This window comes from Stegodyphus dumicola, chromosome 7, assembly GCF_044657685.1.
Source record: "Stegodyphus dumicola isolate Sdum_Otavi_A_Nest chromosome 7, ASM4465768v1".
NCBI lineage: Eukaryota > Metazoa > Arthropoda > Arachnida > Araneae > Eresidae > Stegodyphus > Stegodyphus dumicola.
In genome coordinates, this window is record NC_140774.1 from 148,884,622 (window position 1) to 148,908,250 (window position 23,629).

General features: G+C 30.7%; 1 protein-coding gene and 1 non-coding gene across 2 annotated transcripts in view; both read right to left on the reverse strand.

The window, feature by feature from the left end:
* Positions 1 to 23,629, reverse strand: part of LOC118185857 (cell surface glycoprotein MUC18-like) — a 1,126,921-nt gene that overhangs the window by 946,286 nt on the left and 157,006 nt on the right. The gene's annotated exons all lie outside the window — the stretch shown is intronic.
* Positions 18,306 to 18,378, reverse strand: TRNAS-UGA (transfer RNA serine (anticodon UGA)). Its single transcript has one exon. It is a non-coding gene; the product is annotated as a tRNA-Ser (tRNA).

Sequence of the window (23,629 nt, forward strand, 5' to 3'; positions counted from 1 at the left end):
AGCAACCAAGGATCATCATGGAGATAAAAAATAAGAACGTTGAAAAAATATGAAGACAGCAAGCAAATCCCGGACTTTGCTACTGCGTAAAATGTACCAAAAAGGATGGTCTATCAACGACTGTAAAAAACAAAGACGCTATTAAATCGGCGAAAGTTGCCAAACGGTTTAAATTAATTACCAAAGATCAGAGATATTAAAGCATGTTGAAAAACTGCTATTCGTATGGACAACATAAAATAGTATGTAAATGATCACATGCAGTGCCTCATTTATGTGCAGTATATAGTTGTCTCATTGCATTTGTATTTCAGTAATAAACAGTGTCACAATAATAATAATAATAATAATAATAATGAAAAAGAAAATCTGAAATTTTTCCGATTTTAAATTACGTCCAAAGGGGCGTTTTTTATCATTTTGTGTGTTAACTTTATTTATTAAATATCATGTTTTTCGCACATAAACCATAAAATTCAGTTCAACAGCTATATCGCAAAGTAATTTTAAATTGCGCATATTTTTAGAATATCCGATACACAGTGTCACGCGCTGGGGATAAAAATGTTTTTTTTTTCTCTACAACGTTGCCATTGCTCACTTTGAAATCGTAGAGTTTGTTAATCAAAAATTCGTTAAAGTTTTGCAAAATATGAAATCGATAATAAAACGAATTCTAAATTTCAAATTTGGGCTTCCAGATGCCCATATTCGCAGTAGAATTACGTCATTCAAAAATTGATGGCAACAGTTTGAAAAGTGAAACGGACATTTAGAGTGATTCGACGTAAAATCGCAAAACGAAAACAATAACCTCTCAGGGGCAAAGTCCCTTTGGATTTATAAGATTTTTTATAAGAAAGAATTATTTTTTCTTTATTTCTTATAGGGAATGTTCCTTTAATATACGTCCAAGTGATCTTCATTCAAGCTTTCTTTAATCTCTTCTTTCAAATACTTTAATGTTCCTGTAATATACGTCCAAGGGTTTGGAACGGATTAATGATGTATACCGTGGTACCACAGTAATACTTTTACAGACTGTTTACATTATCAGAGTTACATGTGTGTACTTTGAATTTCTTTTTATTCATGTAATATTCAGAACAGATTGGGTTCACCCGAATTCTCTTAATTTATTAACAAGAATGGAGGATATTCATTATACGTTTAATCTGTCGCGCTATAAAGTTGAGTGTAACATTATACTGCGATAATTTGTCGCGGATGCATACAAAAACACGGGTACTCAATAGAGTACATTTTTCCATCCAAAATTGTAAATTTAAGTAAATATATACGTTTATTTGATTATGTTTTTAATTTCACGTACTTTAGCAATGTGATATATTGTTTTTGTTTATTTATTTATTTAGTGCATTTTTGTAATAAATTTATGGTACCATTTTTATCTAATTCAATTTGCGGTCATTTATTGTTATTTGTAAGTATTTATTTCGTGTATTATATTATCTATTCTGTAATTCGGAATTGAACAACATTTGAATTTTAAATTATATTACTTATATTGAAAACAATTGGGCGGATCAAAACGAACGTGAATGTAGTGCCGTCTGTCTTGGAAAGACGTAATAAAAAGTTCAATTTAAGATGCTAATTTTCAAAAAGCGTTAGGAAAGACAGTATGTGAATAAATGAACTTAACTATAGAAGATTAAATTTTGAGAATACAAAAAGCACTAAGGAGTTACATTTCACAAACTGAAGACGCGCACTGGATAAATCCGCTTAATGGGTAATTTGAATAAGTCAAATTTAAGTTTCTAATTGCGGTTGGTTACCGAAGTTACATTTATTTATCAATAATCGATTTAAATATAGTCGTCGTTCCTCCCATTTTTCAGAATTTGATTTGCTCCTGAAGAAAAAGGATATGTGTCTGATCATCCTCTAAATCGTTTTAAACCAATAGCAGTTTTTTAAGTTTTATCAAGATCTGCTTCAAAATATTGCTGCTGCTTTGATTAATTTTAAATTCCTAATCGCTTACAAGCTAACATTGAAAATATTAGAAAATGAGTGATTTGCTGTACTACATTTTATACTTCTAAGAGTGGATTTTAAATTATCAGCATTATCTTTCAGTCCGTTTAGCTATTTAGAATTGATTTTATACAAAATCTAATGTTTCTTGCTTATATTTTGTTTCCAAATATTTGTTTCCAAGTATTGTTATAGAAATATAGTATATTTGCTTGAATATAAGGCCCAGTTTGTGCTATATATTGTTATAAAATCTGGCAAGATTTTAGTATTTTAATAAACGAAATTCTAGAATATGTCCTAAAATAATTCTAGTTTAATTATCGTAACATATAGAATAATTACACTGTTTAAATGCTAAATAAACAACACAGGTAATTATCAAATGCATAAACTGCATAATTGCGACGTATTAGAAAACAATGTCTAGTTGAGCTGTTTCAGTTAAGGCTTGTATCCACTATATTGGTTATACGGCATACCTAAAAACAACTGTGTAATAATGTATCTAATTTTTTTATTTGTACTTTATATATACTTATGCAAATGACTATATATCGTGAATAATTAATTTATGCATACAATATAACAAGCAGTCTCTTGCAAAATATAGATAAATAGATAAGATACATAAATCTGTTATAGGTTCCTAATCTATTATAGAAGTACAACGTATTTCAAAACTAATGGAATAAACTATAAGGTGACTTTTAGACTTAAAGTATTGAAACGACCACCAACCTTCACTTCAGAATTCATGGTCGTACGCTAAGTGGTTAGGCACTAGAGAACTGTTCCCTTCATATAATCTTCCCCAATTTAGGGAATGACGTTAGCTTCATTAGTATGTAGATCCTTATGGATCTCATAAATTACAATCAAATCTTTACCGACGGTGCATGATTCCTGCGTGACATCACAGACCCAGTGAAAACAATGTCCCTGAAGATACATGACGTCGTAAGCTGTGAATCCTGTGATGGATATTAGAGCCAAAAGGCAACTATTTGGGACCATTGTCTTTTATCCAGTGTTACTTAGGTCATTTGAAAGGACTTCAGGGACACTATGCATTGGATACGCCGATAAGATCACTTAATGAGTCATCAGTTGAGAAAAAAAGGCCATGGTAAAATCCAACAGCACACACAAGCAAAATGAAAACAATAAAATAGAACATGCCTGAAATTGCTCTATGCGGCTTGCCTGTGTGGCGGCCTGCGTGACAAAACAGAACGCTTCTTCTAGCGGATGTGTTCTCAGCTTCCGACTAAGCATATTATGATAAAAAGTGCTTGCATTGGTCCTTTTTATCTCTCTTTAAAGTCTCAATTAAGTAGCGAGTCTCATTAAATCACAAAGGCTCTATTCCTCTTGAAATTCTCATTGAGTGATCCAAAATGCATTAGTTTTGAAATATTCTTTATAACTGATGGATAACTAATCCAATGTAAAACTTTAAAGACATATGCAAACATTTTTAGCTGAAGATCTGAAAACTGAAATTACTTGAATCGATCTAATACTAGACTAAAATCATAATATAAATAATATATTTGAATATATTCTTATATTTATTTGCTATAAAGTTAGGGCTATAAATAACCGTCAACGTATTCTAACAGTTGAAAAAAATACAAATTGCAAGAGAAAAAGTAATTAAACTCAGCTTCAATTATATATTTTCCTGCCCTTACGTCTTAGGCTTTTTTTTTAATATTTCTTACATCCTTTTAATTTAAACATCATTTCCTTACAAAGCTTACACCGCTTTAGAGATCATCGACATAATAAGCTGATATACCCGAAAAAAAATCAGTGAAAACTCAACTAATTCAAGAGCTTGAATGAAGATCACTTTTCGTATTGTATTGCACACATCTTTTTATGTGAAGCAAGCCCTTTGTCTTTTGTAATTAAGGAATTTCCACATTAGCAGCACGGCCCAAGGTTTTGAGTAATCGCCGAGATTGTTTTGTTTATTTTTTTATCCTGCTTGTGTCTTTGAGGCCTTTACTCTCTGAATATGTACGTCTACATCGAAGATAAAGAAGATTTTTCGCCATTTTGTTCTTGGTACGTGTTTTATTTTATTTTGGTTTATTTTCCTTTGTTCTTTTGAGACCGAGAGGTAACAGAGCGGAAGACATTTGTCGCCCGTGTTTACTTTTATTCCCCAAGTTTTTGTATTCTCTTTTCTTAAAAATGCAGCAATTTATTTACATATAAAGTGGTGCGGGTGTTTGTTTCTGTTTTTATTACACACCATTAGCTTCAAAAACAATTCATTGTGTGATAACAAATATTTTATTTTTATTCGTTAAGTAACTAATGCAGAATTTTTTAATCTGGAAACTTATACAGCAAGTATTAAATGCGAGCTTTAATTTTCAGCTTTAAATTATTCCAAAGTTTTGCTAAGTTTTCCTGTACTGAATTGAATTAAAAAACAGGATATAAGGTATATTTAAATTAAAATGTTACTTCTTACGTTGTTTCTATCCTGAATTTCTAGTGTGTTGTCTAATCCATCTGAAAATATAAGCGAAGTGATCTTAAATAGAGAGTGAGAAGTAGAGTTTAGAGCAACAAAAAAAGACTACTTGTCTTTAGGGCTATACTACGACTAACTAGTTGATCTCACGCTAAAATTCTTTTAATAGTTATAATGAAGCAGAGCCAGGTTTTTATTCTTTAAATTTTAACCTTGTCTTCCACATGAAGAAATGTTTAGTTATAAATTATTTGGAAGGCATTTTATTTATTGATTGGATAAAATACTTAAGTGATTCTTGTTTGTTCCAGTGGATCATTAGATTGATTTCATAAACCTAAGACAGGATCTTTCTTATAAATCAACGTGAACATAAGCCATTTTAAATGAGAAAATGTTCTACGAAGTTATAAATTCCAAAGTAGATAGTGTCGAAAGTTTGCCATAAAAATTATTTCACATTATAAGGTATTTCTCCAACTTCCCTAGCGGGACTTCGTGGTGTAACGGTAGCACGCTATGCCGGTATTCCAGAGGTCTGTGGTTCGATTCCCGGCGAAGGCGTTTGCTAATTTTTCATCTCTCCGGCCTCCAAAAAATCCTAATGATCTACAACATCTTCTTGAGTTCCGTATGCAGAGTACCATAGCGAGAGATTTTCTAGATCATCTGAGATGAAACCTTCCGCATGGAACAATTTGTTATATTGCATGCTTGCACGATGACGGCAAAGACGGAAGAATTAAGAATTCGTACTTGGACATTTACTCAGCTTATGATTCAATAACTAGAAGTTGTGAAAGATTAAGACTTGACGTATCATATGTTTCCTGAAGTACTTAATTAAGATAGCGATGACGAAAGAAACAAAGTAAGAGACCTTCGACTCAAGAATTTTTCTCCAGTTATGATTTATTTATAAATAAAAAGAAGAAAGATGAAGCACTCGACATATTACCTGATTCTCAAATAATCAAAAACCGAAGTAAGGAGCTTTTGCTCAAAGAATTTTATTTCATTCATGATTTGAAAAAGTAAAGGACTAAGATAGAAAAACAGTTAAAGGTAATAACGAATTTTACAGGCTAGCCTTTATTTACTAAACTATAAAACTCATTAATAATCCCTAAAATTCTCATTACTGTTAAGCTTCATATCCGTATGAAGATAGTGATATCTTATGTTGAATTAAGCTTGTAAAGTAGTTTTTGTAGTGCTTGTAGTTTAATATATCAGAGAAGATTGTATTCCATGCTAAACAGCATAGCTAAAGATAGACATATTTATCCACATAAAGTTGCCCTTTCCATTTAAGATTAAAATATTTCTGAGTTCAAAGCTCTCCATGGAGTTTTCTTACAAAGTCATCAAAAGTTAAAATATCTCATCACTAATAGTTCAAACTAGATTGAAATTTTTGGAATGCTTAGTGGTTTGCTCCACGCATAAAGTAAATATGAGCCATTTTTACTTTAAAATTCCTCCAGGAAATTTTCATTTTGAGGCAGACAGCCTTGCATAATTTGCCATAATTCAAATAACGGAATTCAAAATTTTACAAAGCAGGTAAAACAAATGCAATCTTATTTAGTCAGATATAGATAAATGAGATACTAAATGAAAATATAAAAAATAAAATTATTATTCTACTTTGATACTCTTAATGAATTTATCAGGCTAAACGAAAATTCAATCAAAGTTGTTCCTATTGAAGAAAATTCAGAAGCCAACAAGAATTCGGAACAGCCAGACAATGGGATAGCACATGTTAAGGAAAACGTACTTCTAGGTCAAAGTTCAGAAAGGACCAGGAAAACCTATATTTCTGAACACAGATTAAAAACTCCTTTACCGGGAGCCGAAGAAGCCCACTGGAGATGCATGTCTAAGCAGTAAATCAAGCGTGTCTGCGTTGGGAAACGAGGTAAGCAAAATTAGTGAAATTGTATTTAACTAATTAAAATGATGAATCTGAATATTCAAAGCGAAGATATGGATAACAGTAATTTTGAAATATGGTGTCTGAAACTGAAAACCATTTTAATCCAGATAGAACTTTGGAAAATCCAGAGTGGGTAATTATTGAAGGCAGAAAGCTTCCGTCACTAAACAAACAGAACTTGAAGAGTGTGTCTTAAAAAATTGCCGATTACATTTTATACTACATCGGTAAAGATGCAATTAAAGGTAATATTTCAGTAGATAAAATTATCACACGTAATCTAAATTTAAAATTCATAAATATCACATGGAAGAATTTGGCTATGGATTATTTAGACTTAATTATGAAAAATTATTGACAAGCTAGAAAGTGGTAATAGTTCTGATGTACGGTGATAATTACTGTACGCAAGAGGTTTTAATGCACTGCTAAAAATAGTTTTTTCTTTTATTCCAAAAGTCACATACTTGAAGCAGAAGTTTAGAAGAATTATGATTAGGATATTAGTAGCCTTATCTGTTTAGCATAATCATTAAAGAAATATTAAGTGTATCGTTACACATTAAGAAGCGTTAAAATATTGGAAAAAAAACATAGATATTTTAATTTAAGGAACTGTTAAATTTATACTGTATTAAAGTAAAAGAAGAAATAAGATGCTATCTTAAGATATCAAACAGGAAAGTTTTTCTTTACCCTTCGCTTTAAGATTGCTTTCAATCCCGCTTTTTTTCTTGCGATTTCATATACAGGTCAATCCTCCATCATGATCCTTTGCGAACTGATATACGATTACAATGCGATAAGATAAGTACGTGATCGATATCTTGTTCCACATTGTGTTGCCAGCACATGTAGGAATGAACTACTTTAACCTGAGCAGTTGAACTACTAGGCTTATTGATCAGAAGCCATGCGTGACCCAATATCGATGGATGAATTTAGGAATTTTTCTTCGGAACCATTTTGAGCAACTTTCTACTATATATTCACGATATCACAAGGACACTCCAAAACATATTTCTAAAATATATAAACACAAATTCATTAGTTAACTTTGGTCACTGATGAAATATTTAAGTAGTCAAAGAGGTTTATAAAAATTTTCAAACAGAATACAAGAATTTTGCTGATACTCGGAAATCATAAACATTGTCATATTTACCTTTATCTTTGGTATATAAGTTATTACATAAATAACGAAATAATATATATTCTAAATATGAACATGAAAGCGATGCAATTACTTCAATTTCGTTATTTGTTTTAAGCAACTTTTTTAAAGTTGTCGTCTTTTTTTCTTGTCGTCAACTTTTTTAAAGTCGAGCCTCCATCTTTTTAAGTTAAATGCCCGACTCTTAGTTGAAACATTTAATGAAATGAGATTGGTAGTTAGCGAGATTTAAACAGTTGTTAATTCATGCTATTCTCGGATTATTTTCCCAATAAATAATAAATTCCTATTAGCACTGGTATTAATACATCTCAGATTTTTAACACCTGAATTTTTTATCATTGGTTTTAATACGAGAAAGTAATAAACTTCATTAAGAATAGATAGAGTATTGTTTACCTTTTGTATTGCTTATGTCAAAAAAATACCAACCTCAAAAAAGAAAGAAAAGCAAAAATTGACCTTGAAATCACAACAAAAATTATTGGTAGGTGTTCTGATAATTATTGAAGGCAGAAAACTTCCGTCACTAACCAAACAGAACTTGAAGAGTGTGTCTTAAAAAATTGCCGATTACATTTTATACTACATCGGTAAAGATGCAATTAAAGGTAATATTTCAATAGATAAAATTATCACACGTAATCTAAATTTAAGATTCATAAATATTACATGGAAGAATTTGGCTATGGATTATTCAGACTTAATTATGAAAAATTATTGACAAGCTATAAAGTGGTAATAGTTCTGATGTACGGTGATAATTACTGTACGGTTTATGGATACCTGCTCTGCTATCCTGCATCTAAAATGTAAACACATATATATATCTAGTGATAATATTACGATACTGAGAAAGAAAACATAACTGACAATAAAAAATTCTTTATTTTGCCTTTTCAAACATAACTTTCGATTTCCTTAGTACAAATTCAATTACTTTGTTACTTACTTGTTGCCTAAACTGTCAGTGATATATTACACGTTTCATATGAAAGAAATTTACAATTAAGAAAAGAAACGCAATGCTATGCAGATCAAAATAAGGATAAAAAACTTCTCAGATATTTTAAATATCTCAGAAAAGAAAGAAACATAATACAACAAAAACATGAGATTTTATCGTACGTTTTTATATCCACTGGTGAAAGTCATTTTAGCATATGTTCATTAAAAACTAAATTCAAATGCACCAGCTATTCTTGGAATGCTGAAAAATGTCAACAGAAAAAATATTGTGTAGAAAACTTTCAAGCATGATTCTTATCGGCCAGTGCTGTAGATAAAGTACATAATTTATTTCCAAACAAACAGATAATGATTAAAACATTTCTTAAATTTCTAAATGAATCCAACTACTTTTATTTACTTAAAAGCGATCTTTATGAATATTTTAGTTATTGTATTCTTTTATTCTAAAGAGTATTATTGAATTCTTAACTATAAGAGCGAATGTTTAGCAAAGACAAGATTTACTTTTGTTTCGATCGAAGTTGTGCTGTAAGAAGATCTATCGCATTAAAATTTATGGTTACTTCTCTAAGTACGAGTGTAAGAGAAAACATATAGCAATACGTAGCCTTAATAACAGGAAGTAATTAAATAGGAGGCAGGTGAACGATATATATCCCAGTAAATCACGGCAAGTGTCTTGTTACGTTTCGTGTAACCAGACTTTCTTTTTCCTACACCATATATATGGAGTCAAATTAATTCACAAGATCAACCTGAGTAGCAATGTTTTAATTTTTTTCACCGTTAAGAAGGAAATTTTGTTTCTGAAGTTATTACTGTGCAATAAAATACAAGAAAAAAATAATAATAATTTCTTGAAAGAGAATTTCTCTTTCAAGTAAATATGAATTTGTTTTACTTGAAACAAATTCTTTACTGTGCTTTATTTTTACTTTATTACATTAAACACCTTTAAATGATTAAAACAAGAAATTTCAGTCTTAACTCCATGTACTAGATTTTTATTAAATAAGCTACAAACACGGAGTATAACATTCCCTAGTAACATAAAACGGGACTTTCCCTAATAACATAAAATAAGGAATTCCCTAATAACTATAAATTTGATCACAGTTAATGTTCCTTCAGGCATGGGTTCCACGGAATGCTGATATCGTATTTGAGGTATAATAACTCATACTAACATAGCGAAACGTCTGACATCTTTCAGATTGAATGACCGGGTTTCCAAGCTTTAAACTGGCCTTTCAAGTTCATTTTACAAATGTTGAATAGAATTAAGGTCAGAGGACTTAGCTGCTCATGGAAGAATTTGAATTCCTAATTGTGCCTTTCAAATCAATTTCAGATTCAACATGAAATGTGATAAGGTGAATTGTATTGCTGAAAGCTGGCACTGTTCGTCTGCATGTTTCCTCCATACGTCATTTGGTAATGATATTGAGGTAAGCTATGGTGATAAGAGCATTTACAAACTAGTCTAGACAAGTCAAGGGACCATTGTACTCCAAAACAATATTCCCCATGCACCAGTTTGAATATTCGCAATTAAGCAAGAGGAGTCTACGAATTCGCTATGTTTGTTCATATTCTGAAACTTCAGAGAACGCGAGCCATTCGAACCAAGAAATTTTTTCTAGTTGTCAAGGTGTTCAGATTTGGAACTTCGGGGTCTCCAACAACCATGATTTGCTGCTTACCAGTATGGTGGTTCACTCACAAGTATCCTTGCTGGCTTCCACCAGGATAGAGGTTATTTTTTATGTGCTTAAGTTCAGAGATCTTGATTCGAAAGAGGGCATGTGGAGATTATCAGTTTACGTTTCCCTGCTAATGAACTATTAATTCGACTTCTTTAGCCGTAATTGGCTCGTGAAAGGATCGAGGCCTGAGCTAAAGCTTACTTAGCCGCCTGATAGTTGTATTTAATATTTTAAACTTATTTGGGATTTATTCTAAATTTCCCTCCCGATGAGTATTTTTGATAAGCTGTTTATCAAATATATTACACACACTTTGTATCAAATAACTTACATACATGTCAGGATGACGAATAAGCAAACATACTTAGTTTAAACTTTCATCTAAGTTTGCTTCGTTTTAAAAGTTATGTTTTCATATAAGTTCGTTTCATTTAAGTTTTTGTTCAAAAGTTTTCAAACTGGATGATCAGTCGTCGTTCTTCTTTGTATATCTAGAAGTTAACGTTTAAAATAGGGTGGAGCCGTACTATTATATTTTAAACAGAAATACGTTTCAGTATTCCGCATTTGTAAGTGATATTTAAGTCAGGTGTTGCAATTAAATATTTAATTTGATGTGGCTTAAAACCGATTGAAGACACGATAAGAAAGACTTGAATGCGTTCTTGTAGTGTAACGATTCACTTGTTAGTAAAGAACTTGGAAGTCTATCGTATACGATTCCACAATTTCCTTAGAGTATCTGATTACGTTCTTATATCTGGCGCTCGAATTGAATTGGAGAATGATAATTCATTTTGAAATTCGATTCATCGACTAAAATTTGACCCTCCCCTTTAAAAACTGGGTTGTAACGAATTTACGATATTCGTCTTGTTTGCTGTTTTGTGAATGTGGCATAATGGTTGAGCAATTAGAAAACTGCGAAACTGATTCCGAGCAGAAAAACTTTTGTTTTATTTCTCTCTCCTGAAGTATACGAAATATATATGAGCTTTCACTTTAGGTTATTTTATTTGTTCCTACATTTTTAAATCTTACTGTAAACAAAATATCTTTATGCCAAGTAACAGGGTAAAACAAAACTGGAATTGCTTGTTTTCTAAGTGTAGTAAAGAAATGAATAACTATTGTGACGATTTTAAACTAACAAGAATTTTTATTGGAACCAAATATATCTTGGCTCTGTAAGCTTGATAATTTCCAGATAATAATGCAGTCATTACCTTCTATAGTGTTTTGTACGCAAGCATCGCTAAAGGAAGCTCGTAATGGAATCTGAAGATAAAGTGAAAGAAACTATAGCTTTTCATTCATGCTCTTATTATTTAAATCAACAGTTAAACATATGCAAACCTGAACATATTTTATCTGTTATCTGTTCGTACTTGAAATTATTGCCAAACGGTGATATAAGTCCTTTAAAACAGTGCTTCATTTTATAATGAAAGAAATCTACTATGAATATTCTTTCGAAAATACAGGAGCTGTATATTTAAACAAAAATCTCGATATCATTCTTTAAATCTATTTCATAGATGAAGCAATTGTTTTGTGTTCAACATATAAACACTAAATGACAAGAAGTAGACTTATATTTCATAATACATTACTGGAAAATGGAGTTTTTTTAAAAAGTTTGCTATTCGTCGAAGTATTACAGTTGAGCAAGGTACCATATTTATTTTTATTCCTTGATTTGCCAAGGCATTTTTTTTACTTGTGTAAATAGCTGTTGTAGATCTAAAGATTTAGATTTGAACAGAATTGTTTTATCTTTAAGTTCTATTTTGACTAAATATACATTTATTTTATATTCATTTTAGGTGACAGCTAGTACTTGGCTTCCTTACGCTTAAAAGTTTTTTTGTTTTTCACTGAAGTAACAGTATTTAGTTATCACGGAAGCTGGGGACAACGGTTTTATATGATGACTATAAAATAAAAGTACAAATGACACGATATTAAATCAGTGATTAATAGCAACACAAAGAAAATTTTAAATTGATGCCAAAACATTACACTGTTATTGAGTTTTTGCATATAGTTAGTTATATATTGGGTAATATAAGTAAGTAGTAACCTCTTTCTGAAAATTAATTCAGTTATTGAGTTACAGCTATAAATTTGGGCCCCATTGTTGTCGAGAGAGGCGGGCCAATTTTCTTCACTAAGTAAAGGACAGGTGCCCATCAGCGGCAGAGAGTTAAATTCGCCGAACACTGGTAGTTCTGTCCGATGTTCTTATTCCGGCAAATGAGTTAGCTGAATGAACCTTTTCGTAGTTCTCCCTATCTTTAACATCGATGCGAACCAGTATACCTTATAAAATCCTCTACGGAGGCATTCCTCCGCTTACGCAGAAACATTCGAGCGTTTTGGCAGAGTAAAATAAACCAAACCAAACCGTGGGTAAGACAGAAAATAGATATTTGAGACTTAGTCTGGCACTCTGCGACTAACGACCTCAAAGAGGAAGCTTGACTTAAGCCATAATTTTAGCGCTGTGCTAGTAACACTAGAGCAGTAAAAAGCAAACATTCTATGAAATCCAATAGCAAAACGTACCCTTAGTTATTATACCAGATCGCACTTGTAGAGGTTATTAGGCATTTTATTTCGGATCTAGAGACAATAAAAATGCGCAGTGACCTTGCCATCCAACTCCGGATCTTCCGATTGCTAGCCAAACGTGCTTTCCAGTTACACCACAAAAGCACGCAGCAACAATGCAGAAAGTACAGTGATTTACAATAACAGTTATTTGGTGAAAATATACATCTTTCCCCGTGAGATAAAACGGTTTTCTCTTTTCAAATGCTGTTCAAACAATGGGAACTGCAAGATGTTTACACTTGAAAATTTATCTTTCTGCCTATTGTTTACACGATTTAAAATATATTGCACTTTTAATAAAATAGCAATAATTCAATCTATTCAAAATACAATATATTTACGTATTTTCTGTTTTTCTTTAAAAGGTGCATCCTTATAAGAAAACAATTTCTGGCGAATTCTGAAAGAAATAAGAAATGCATGCTTGTTATACTCGAAACGGGCCTTTGGGCAAAGTCCCTTCCAGATCATCAATAAAAATAAAAGAGATGTCAGCATTCAAATATCATGCATATTTCATGGTATAGAAAACTCAGTATTCAGAAACAAGCTCTTCGCTAACAATCGCATCAAAAAAAGTGTTTTCGAAATCTGAGGAAATAAGATTTACCATGTCTGATGCATTGAGAATTCTTTTCAAAATCTTCATTGTAATTTAATTTCATACACTTTATATCAACTATAAATATTTATGTGAATTTATTTAAGATGCACATAATTTAATACGATATTTGAAAAGATAAAAATTGGTTTTTATCTTAAGGTTTATTAAAATTAACTATTTATTGCCTTCAAAGATATATTTAAAACTCGTTTTGAATGCAGAAAATCCTCCACAAATTTTAAGTATTATTATTTAAATGTAAAACACTTGAAAAAGTTTCAATAACGATAGCATTTTGGATGTCTTTTGGGCAAAAAATACTTTGATTATTATAAAATAATTATATAATATATATATATATAATGAAACTTAAAAATGAATTCAATTTATGAAATGAAATACCGATTTAATTCGATAATGAATTTGACTTGAATTTAAGTATTGAAAACAATTATTCTCTAGATTAAACTGCGAACAAATATAGGTAATCTATTAGTAATTTCTGTTTGTCTATTATAATTTGGATTATTCCTCTTTTTTGTCTTCTTTAATTGCCCTCGTTATTCTTTGAGTTTTGAGTTTATCATGGGCGCTATTCTACAGTGTTTGTGGAAAATACCTGCAGTTCTGTGAATAATCAGTTTCCTTTCGTTTTTCGCTGACTAAATTAAGCATTATCACTACGCAAAGGCGAGTTTCCTCTTTCGCAGTTTACATTTAAGTTTAAGGTTGTTTAGTTTTCTTTAAAATTGTTTATTTGAATTAGGCTTACATATTTTAAAAATGTTTACTCTTATTTCTGGGCTTCTTTCGAAATTATCTATGATGAATGATGATGTATTTTACCTGTAATATTAAATGAAGCATCATTTTTCAGAAATTTGAAGTACAGATAAAATGAAACTGTGGCCTTTTAAAGGACATTACTTAAAATTTTGAAATTTGGTGGGAGAATACAGTAACTATAACGGTAAAAATCATACTGAATAATGCAAAAAAAACTAGCTAAATAACAGTTTATGATGTTAAAGAAATGTTTTCTTTTGCTATTATCCTTGTAAGTTATGGATTTAACAAGTTCAGTGTGTTATTAGTATCTACTTATATACGTGAAACGTTTTCACTCAGGTAAAGACTTGATTTCAGGCAATGTTCGATTCCGGTACTTATCAATTTGTTTGAATGAAATCGCAATTTTAGTCAGAATGCAGTTGAGCTACAAATCAGACAAATTTCATTGTATACTTGAATTGCAATAATAACGTAAAATATTGTCAACAGAAAATATATATGCCATATTTTATTTAGCAGACAGTAAGGTACTAGGAACAGATTTAGTGATTTAATTTCTTTCCTAAGAGCAAAATACGTAGGAAAACGTCAGCAGCTTACGAGAAAATGATACTTGTCGAAAGGCGAACTCCCGAAAAAGGTTTTGCGGGCTATATGTATTTGGCGAAAATGTATTTAAATTCATTAGAAGCCAAAATAAAAATTAACATATATCTCATTTCGAAGAAAAATATTTCTCTTTCCCCTGAGATATAAGTACATTCTTATTTTTTCCTTTAAATTAAAGTATTTATTAGTTCAAAGGGGTTTTGTCCCTGAGGGACTATTGTTTTCGTTTTACAATTTTGTGTCGAATCGCTCTGAATGTCCGTTTCACTTTTCAAACTGTTGCCACACAATATTATCGCCCTGTATTATATTTGAAGAAATTAAATAATGCAGAATATGCATAAATGTATGTATGTTTCTCGTATTGTGATAAAACAACGGTACATAGAACCATCAAATTTTGAATGACGTAATCCTACTGCGAATATGGACATGTGGAAAGCCCAACTTTGAAATTTGGAATTTGTTATATTATCGAGGATTTCAAAGCGAGTAATGGCAACCTTGTACAGAAAAAAAAATATCTACAGCGGGCGAGACTGTGTATCGGAAATCCTAATGATAAGCTCAATTTAAAATTACTTTGCGATATTGCTGTTGAACTGAATCTTATGGTTTAAGTGGAAAGAACACGCTATTTAATAAATAAACATAACACACAATATGTTAAAAAATGTCCCTTTGAACGTTATCTAAAATCTGAAACCTTTCAGATTTTTTTTTGTTTGTTTGTTTGTTTTATTGTCCCCCTTGTACTGTATAGCGGTTAAAGGACACAACTAGTAGCCTGAAAGGCTGATTTCGTATTATGTACTCCTACGTCTTCTCGCTAGCATAATGTGAGATAATCTTTAGTTGTATACCCTGTACATCTTTAGTTGTGTATCCTGTACATCTTTAGTTGTGTATCCTGTACATCTTTAGTTGTGTACCCTGTACAACGTTCTCGGCTATAAGACTGATCGGTTAGGTTATTATCGACAAATGCGTGAGAAGTATGTATCTAGCCATTTGAAAAAATATATATATATGAGAGAACGAAATCTGCCTTTTATCCTGTCTTATTATTATGAAATTACTTTCAATCTTTTCATTTCTTTAATTATTTCACTAAATGTTTTCAAGTGGTAATTTATTATTAATTTTTTTCATTTAATTTTCATGATATTTTAATTTATTTTTTACTTAATTATTATTAACTTAATTTATCAATATATTTATGTCCGCATATATTATTTAATTATATTTAGTTTTTCATTATTATCTATCTATTTTTCGTTATCTATCTATTTAACTATTTTTAATGCATTATATATTTTTTTGTTTCTGTTTCGGTCAAAATTCTGTAGAGTTCCATCATTTCTAATTGCAAAAATTAAGTCGTGGTTGTAGTATTAGAACATGCCTAGAACGTTTCACGTACGTGCGATAGAAAATTGGATACGAGTGATAGGATATATATATTTAATAATAAAATTCCATAGTCAAGAACACACTTAATTTTCTAATTGTATGTTCTTTTCATTTTTTAATGGCGACGTTCTCTTATTTGAAAGTACGTAGAATTAAATCCACAGCCCCGTGGTCAAGTTGTTTTTCCCGCCTTTTCTACACGTACAGTTATAGAATATTCTGGAAATATTTAAAGCGAACTGGATTGGCTGACGAGACTGACGTCATTTCTTGGAAACTCCGCCTTTCCAGAGGCTATAAAAGGACTCGCGAAAGAATATCGGGCTTTTTCTTAAATGTCACGATGCAGTAAACTTCATACAAAAAATTATTAGTAATTCTTTTTATTTACTCCGGATATCTGATTTTGTAACTGCTATTTCTACTGAATAATAATAAATGGATCCTGTTTTTTTAAAACTTATTGTCTGATAATTTAAGCTACGACTAAAAGCTGGTACATCACACACACACACACACACACATATATATATATATATATATATAAATTCTTCATGGTTTTAAATTGAATTTGTGTTCCTTGGAGATGGTACATGAAAGGTTTTCTTATTATAAATTATTACAATTATTAGTTTATATACCTTCACAAAGGATGAACTGTCTTAATCAATCTGCTAATTACTTAAATAGGTCAAATTATATAAGACTGACAAATTTAGGTAAAAGTAGAAAATGGTACAGTTTAGCATAGATATTTCGTATTGCTTGAAATAAATAATTTTGAAAAATACAATTAAAATGATATCATAAATAAATATCATATAAAGAAAATAATTATTTCAGTCAAAAAGCACAATCAAAAGTCACAAAAGGGCAACACACAAAGAAACACACTTTTTTCCTCCAAACAGAATGTGTATCAAAATATGTTAAACTAGTTACCTGTAATGCGAAACTGTAATATGTTCAAGAGAATAATCGAAAAGTATGATTTTAATATTAAGTATAATTCTAATAATCTTCAAACTTTCTTGAGCGCAGTTAAATTCTTTTTTTTTTCTATTGGCAATTTATCCGAAATTTTATTAAATATATCTAACTATAGTTTTACAAAATATTTGAATTGAATGTTCTCTATTTTTCTCTTTAATATTGAAAATGAGCTTTCGTGTAAATTTATAATATGTGTAAATAGCATTAGCTTTCGTAACATAAGTGAAATGAGTCGGTGAACTTACAATATCAGCAGTAACTGTATCAAATATCAACTTTTATCTAGCACTACTATAAAGAAATAGTTGATTAACATAATTTATTTACTGATTATACTTGGAAATATGCTGTAGTGTGATATGCATCAGCCAAGAAAATCCAAGTTGTGACGCTAAGATATAGACATAAGGTAAATTCCAAGCAGGAGTGATGAAAAATGAAGAATGCCTTCGCCGGACTTGAACTACGGACCTCTAGAATTCGCGCCGAGCGTGCTGACCACTATACCTCAAAGGCATGCTAAGAAGACGAGAGAAATAATTTATATACTCCCCCTTTTAAAGGGCGAATGGGACTTTAGGGGACTCAATCCCCCTATCCTGGTGGTGAAGAATCATCAATCATAACCTTTTTTTTAGTTTGGGCGCTATTGTAGACATTAGCCCCCGAGGGTTGACTCAGGCGAATGCCTGAGAAGTACTGGTTAGGATCTGTACCTAGGCAGTATCAACTACGGGAGTGTATAAACACTCTTCACAGCAAGCCTGAGGGTTCTCGGGACAGAGTAAGGCTCGGCAGGGACTGCACCGGTACTGCCTTGTCTGCCCTTGCGCTGTGGGGTCGAAACGTATTTGATTGATCACGGTGGGGCGGCACTATCCCATTCGGCGCTATAATGGTTGCATTAGTTCGGGATTCGTCTCGCTCCATACAGCGTTGTAGAGATATTAGGTAATTTCGCAGCAAGAGAGATGAAAAATGAGCAGTGCCTTCCCCGGGACTCGAACCACGGATCTCTCGAATTCATATCGAGCGTGCTGACCGCTACACCACGAAGGCATGCTAAGAAGGCAGTAAAATTACCTTATAAACTGTTCTCAAACATTATCTGGAAAAAATTACATTTCAGTACTTCAAATCTTAAATCTAATGAATTTAAAATTTTATTGGGTGTATTTCATTAGTTTGCATGGTGTGCAATATTTAACTACATAGTAATACACAGATAATACAATCAACTTTCAAATAGATGTAATTCTATCTTCCATTCATAAATATATATATATATATATATATATATATATATATATATTTAATTTGGAATTCAGCAGCATTGCTTTTAAGAAAACTCAGAATTTGCCAGTGGCTAAATAGTTTGACATAGATAGCTGCAGTATGATTTTGATTGAAATCCAGATTAAATTTTGTAGAAATTTAGCATCTCGAAATAAATACAATTTTTAAGTAATTTGAAAAATATGTTAGTTATGAAAAATTAGAAGTACCATACGTTCCGTTTCAGGAGGTATAAAATGAATTAATTTTTTCAGTATCGTTAATTTATTGATGAAGAGTGAGAGGTGGGTAGTAATAAGAGAAAAATAATTTTATTCCAGAATTTATTCAAATGTCGTTTCATTTCTGTTACCATCAGTGAATTTGATAGTTTTTTCTGTTTTTATTTCATGCTCAGGGAAAATTGAAAATCATACCTGTAACATATGAATTTAGTTTATGTAAGCAGAAAAAATTATTTAAAGATGGAAATACTCATTTATTTTAATAGAAATTTTTAAATGCATTTCTTAGTAAAAAGGTGTGCTTAGAATATGCCTGATTTGATGATTTTTAGTTCAATATTTAGATAAATCGAATTAGCTTTCGGGTTAGTGAAAATGGAAAATAATCGCTTGTGCAAGCAAATGTTTATTTAGGAAGGAAATATAATAGCATTTTCATCTTTGAAATTCATTTTAAAGGAATTCGCATATGTAAATACAGAAATCGTGAAACTATCGTCTGAAAATGCAATAAATGATAAGAAGTCTTATGACATGAAAATAAATTTTAGAACATCAAAAATGTATTACAGTGATATAAAATATTAATTTTGTTTTTTGTTGAAGATTTCATGTTTTCGATAAGTATCTTATCATAACTCATGGACAGATTCTTAGTTTTTATATAGAATATTTATAGCTTTAGTTCGGTGTGTGTGGGAAGATTTATTTATTCTGATATGTATTAAGAAATCTTCCATTCTTTCCTAATTTATGCATTTATTTTCGCTTTAAATTTATTTATCAGTTTTAAATTGTGTACTTCCTTGTACGAAATAAAGGAAGTATTATAATGGGAAGAAATTCCAGGTATAATGTTTCATCGAAAATATCCATTTTGACAGCTATCAAATGCGATTTAACATTGGCGTGACATCTGTACGTAAGAACACAGTAAAAAAAGTAGTTTTCCTTAAACGGATTATAAAACTGATTTAAATTGGATTCAGATGAGATTTTTCATGGCCTCTTGTACGCACGTACATACGTATGTATGTATCTCGCATGACTCAAAAACGAGTAGCCTCAAAAGGTTGAAATTTTGTATGTAGGACTACTATAATATGTAGTTGTTGGTGTGTTGTAGCATGTGGTTCTTCAGGAATATGTTGTTGCATATGGCTTTTTGGTTGCAATCGGCTGCACCCAAAATTATATATATATATATACGCCCACTCTGTTACTCGGCTTAGTGAGCTCACTTTTTTATTCTTATATTTTGGTAAATGACTCATTTTTTGCTTGATGAATATGTTAATCTTCAATGAATGATTGAATTATGTTATTCTTATCTTCCAGTTAAGGTTTTATGCCTTTAGTTAATCTGCATGCAATACTTGTAGAATTATTAACAATTTAAAATTTGTTTAAGTTCGGCTAAGCCTAATTTTTGTTTACCATCGCAGCCATATTTGTTTACATTTGAAACTTAGCATAGTTCAGTTTCTGTACCTTCAGTGTCTTTCTCCCGGGTGGGACCAAAATTAAACTTTCAGTTTTGTGCACTGAAAAGTCTGTCTTGCTACTTCGTGGCTGAATTGCTTGTTTTTGCGTGAGAAATTCGCAAAATTTCTTCGTAATTTCCTCGTTGATTTTATGTGATTTATTGCTGTTGAAAGGCGTGGGTCAAGAGACCAGCATGCAGGAGATATTTCGTAATGCAAATGGTATACTGGTATCTAATAATTAAATGTCGATGAAACGCAAATTGTATAATTTATGCTGGATTTTGCGGATTTTGTTGAATTTAATTTAATGAACATCCATTTAAGAAATATTTGATAACGAAGTCATTTGAAACATAAATTATAAATTTGAAGTTACGTTGGATTACGAAAAGTTTTATAATTGGAGAGTTTTATCTTACTTTTTTAGTGTTAGAAACATAACTGAGGAAAGAACTACTCAACGAGTATTTAATAATATTGTCTTTTTGAAACAGAAATTATAAATTTGAAGGTATTATGTATTTCGAAAAGTTTTATACTTGGAGAATTTTATCTTACTTTTTTAGTGTTAGAGACATAACTGAGGAAAGAACTACTGAACGAGTATTTAATAATATTGTCTTTTTGAAACAGAAATTATACATTTGAAGGTATTATGGATTTCGAAGAGTTGCTCGTTTGAATATTTTGTTTGATTTATTTCTTTTGAAACATGATTTGGTTATCAGTGTTCAACAGCTGTTTAGCAGCCTACGTTTCGTCTTTGGTCAAGGCATGCACTGACCTGCTATTAATTGAGCAGGAGCAACAACCAGTGAGTTAAGCAAAAGGGAATTCACATATCATAATATTAAATGGTATGTTGTAATATACACGAAATTAAAATGTTACCCATAACAGCATAATATGAACATTGTAATTAATTATAAATGAAAGCCGGTGCAGCTTATGTTTATGGACGAATGAAGACAACAGATTCAAAGTGAATATGAAGCAAATTACATACCATTGTCCATCTGGGGAACCACAGAAAGCACCTGCTGTGTGAATGAGAAATAATGATGAGCATTAGATCAGAAGACAGCTGGTGCTGCTATCTTATTAAGTCCGGTGGATATAACAACTAAATAACTGGTCTTATTCCTTAATCTTCTGTTATGGCATCGTATTACGCTCGAGTAAAGTTATTGATTAAAACGGTTATATTAGTTCATAGGATAACACGCACGAGTGACATTATGCATAATGATGCAGATAATATCGGCAACAGGATGTCAACGAAATGACAAAATAATGTATTAGATTATGCATATGGGTAACATTATGTATAATAGATAAATAATTAAAGAGATATAAAGGAAATTATGAAATAAATATAAATTTTGCTAATGGGAAATGAACTGCAGTTTAAAGGAGTTTTTAATTAAAACTTGTGTTCATTATGACTAACGAGCTCTCAGGAATCCTGACAGTAGAAATGTCAAGTGATGTAATTGAAATAATTTGTACACATATAAATTACTCACTTAAAATAAAATGAATTTCTTTATAAGCACTTGCTTCATTAGAATAACTAACAGCGTGCAATTTGCACCATGGTTTAGAATAAGCATCCGCACTCAATCTAAGAATAGTTTGTTAAATTTTAATTATTAATCTAATGTTTAATGAAACATAATTATATGTGCGCACATAACTAAGAGAAAGTTGTGAAATTTATAAAATAGCGTCCTGTAATAATAATTACAATACTAATAGATACTTACAGATAAATATATATAACTTAATAATAATTCTAACAGTAATGCAAGTATGCTGCCAATAAGCACCAGAAGAATCAGCAGATTTCTTACCTGTAAAAGAAAACAAAACTTAGAAAGATGAAATAAAATTTAAAATAAAATAAAATAAAACAAAAATGAATATTTAGACAAAACAAATTTTTCTCTGTATATACTGAAGTGCAAATACTAATGATACTACTTATACTGTCGTGAATTTTAAGGAAAGCATTATTTTGCATTTTTCAAAGGTCAATTTAGATTTCATTAAAAAAACTAAATATATAAGTGAGACATCTGGAAATAGCTTGGGCCTTTGGTTGAGTACTTTTTGAAAAATTTTAAAGCAAAGTTAGATTGAAAATCAACTCAGTTTTTAGATTACGTGCATATTAAAAAAATATAGTTTGATGAACACTTTTGCACGAGGCTTTGGGTAAACGAAGAACGTAATAATGGGAAAATTCTTTTCACACAATGCTCTGTGTACATAACACATGTGGAATGTTTCAAAAAGATTGCAAATTAACTATCTGTTAAGTAACACGTTGCACAGCCACATTAAGAAATTGTTAAATAAGATTGCCTTAGGGGCTACTGAAATTTTGGTCGTATGGCACATTACAGTAAAATTACACAATATTTAGATTTTTATACTGGATTTCCACAAAAGGTCTTCTGTGTAATACCTTGCTCGTTATCCTAAGAAATGCCTAAAATATCTGACGCAATAATATTGTTTACATCTATAGCAGCACAAGTTTAGTAATGAAAAAGCGGTTTCTTTTTGTGCTGTTTCTGTACGTATCATAGCATTTAGTGTAATATTTTTGTTATAGTCTCACATATACTTTCAATTATAATGCTTATTATTGTATCCAATCTGTAGAATGCCATAAAATAATTATTTCAAATATAAAATTTTTAATGCATTATTTTATTTGACTGCAAATCAAGAACTCCAAAAGAAATTATAAGGAGGTCTAAAATTACAATAAAAGTAGATAATAACATATTACATTTTTATCGAAATCATTTTAAAACAACGATTGCAGTTTTATAAGAAATTAAAAGCAAATTATTAAAAGATGAGGGAATAAATAATTTTTCTGAGTGTTTCAGAAGTGGAAACACAGGCTGATGAGTGGCCAAGCAATCAAAAGCGATTTTTCTGGGGAAAACAAATACTTGGTAACCGTAGCTTAAAATCTGGAAAGAATAGAAAAACTAATTTTCTAGCCAGAAAATGTTGAAATTATTACAACTACACGTTGTTTAATTATAAGAGGCATACCCCAGAAGTTCTAGGTGAAACTTCTAGAGTGTATGAAACTTTTGTAACCTTCGTAAGTGTATTGCAAGCATTTTGATGATATTTTCTGTAAAAATAAAGTAATGACGATTTAGCAAACATCATTTTATTTGATTGTTAAGCAAAATCTGACACAGACTATATGCTTTATACTCAAGATATTATCCTACTACAATAAATGCATGTAGCTTATGGCATGAAAATATTTCC